We start from the raw sequence: 2,256 nt of genomic DNA, 5'->3' as shown, positions 1-2,256 counted from the left end.
TACTAAAATACCCTGGAGACACACACACCAGAAATACTGAGAAGATAAATTAGCCAGTGAAAAATAATTTTAAAAGAAAACGATAAGAATGCAGTCTGTTGATACAAAGACAAAATAAATCCATAACGCAGCATTAACGATCCACAGAACACAGAATAACCGATGTGAACAACTGGTGTGACTCAGCATACGTCCATCCATCACACCATTCTTTTTCTCATGTGTATAACACATTCATATTTCATACGGAATCTCAACATTTTTGATTACTATTGTGATGCCTCATTGCATGGATGGAGTTATTATGTGTGCCTCTACTCCACTGTCCTCATTAGAAACGTCACACCATGTTCTATGATATGATCAGATTGTATCCGGTCCTTTGATGTACATGAGAATGCAATTTCAATTGTTGACCCATCATTTCTATACACAAATGTATTTATTTGATTTAACATGTTTGTTATGGATTTCCAGCACTGATTTAATAGCGTCAGATATCTAACCATCATTTACAATATTACATCAGTCTGGCTCTATGACACATTGCATTCTTCCTGCACTTATTTCGTTCCCCTTTGGCCTTCTCTGGCTGTTGACACAACAGCAGATCGTCTGCCGGCGGGCTGCCCGGCGTGTCCTAACTTGTCTCCAGAACAATACTTGGCTTGAGAGACCTGGGTGACTGGCTGGTGTTGCGGCTGATGGGGGATTCTGGGTAGAACGGAATATAACGAAGCTTTAGGAGGACTGCGGGACGTCCCGGGTGGGGAGATGTGGGAAGCTCAGAGCCCAGTGAGGTGGTGGTTGTTGTTGGGAGTGGGGACCCTTGGGATGGGAAGCTGTGAAGCCTCACTTCAGACTGCTGCATCTCTGCCCGAACACTCACCTGTGTTTCTAAAGCCTCGCTCCCTCTGGCTCATTCCTCCGGGAGTTTCAATAGAGTGATGTCATCGAGCAGGACTTCTTGTACCCGCTTTTGGCAGATGATGTCGTGTATTAAACATAAGCCGCGTTTGGCCTGGAGTGCATTTGTCAGTTTGTATTTGAGGTTTGCAAATTTGGTTTCCCACACGTCCAGGTTTTTATATTCCCATTTGAGTTTACTGCCACCTCAATACAAGGAAGGTGAATGGAATTTAGTTTTAGGTGCACAGTTCTTCTCTTTGGACACCTTTTCATTAAATACTTAAAAATAATAGTCCATATGAAACTGGGACATTGTTCCTGGAAAAACAAGTTGCTGTTGATTTATTTTGGGGTAGAGGCACAAAACTAGGAGGCAGATATCTAAAATCTTTACATGAAACCAAGAGTTCAGTAAACTGTAAAGTCACTCATGTTTGTATAAATATATAGACTGCTGTATACACATTTTAGGAATGAGATCGGAGTCGAGCTATCATTATTCATTATAATATTTAGTAGTAGAGGAAGCTGGAATCGGCCTTTTTAACAGAAGACACTTGACCTGTCACAGGAGGAAAAACACAGTGAACGATAAAAGGAATGATGGCTGAATTCCATTTAGCTGCTTCAGTTTCAGGTTTCCTGCTATTGCTCATGCTTTCTTGCTTCTTCATGGACACTTAAATAGAAGAGAGCCATCGTAAAAATGTCTGCTGTGAAAAATCACAATCAAATGAAACATGTGTAACAACTTTAAGGGTTATTACCGTGTGGTTATTACCGTGTGGTTATTACCGTGTGGTTCCTTGGTCATAGACGGTAAATAGACTGCATTTATAAAGCCCTTCATACATGTTTCCTCCCTGCACTGCCTTTTTTAGCTTGATCAGCGTTTTTTACCGTTTGCAATGACCTTTTTTTTAATTGTTGCTCGGCAACCACTGAATGAGTGCTAACGTTAGCTTAGCACAAACCTTGAACTGTGCGCTACCTAATAGTTAGTAGTAGTCTAGTCTCGTAGCTTAAATGAATGAAAACACTCATTTGCCTCCTGATGTTTCTGGTTGGTGAAGTCAAACGGCCGCTCCACGTGTCACAACGAGAACATGTTGATGTCGTCGGTGCTTTTCTGCTCTCAGATGAATGTTCAAGGTGCTAAAATGCGCTCTGTCTAATCAGAGCCTAATGCATTCACTATGAGAAAAATGTATCTCCGAATTATGAGATTCTGCTCGTTTTTCCTCTGAATTAACGAGATTCTCACCTCTATTACCTGCATAACACACTATTTTGATGGAAAAAGTATATGCTGGTTTTGTAAACACCAGTAAAACCTGCTTACAAATT

This window comes from Pholis gunnellus (genome assembly GCF_910591455.1).
Source record: "Pholis gunnellus genome assembly, chromosome: 7".
NCBI lineage: Eukaryota > Metazoa > Chordata > Actinopteri > Perciformes > Pholidae > Pholis > Pholis gunnellus.
The sequence above is the reverse complement of the archived record's forward strand: the minus strand, read 5'-3'. Positions refer to the sequence as shown.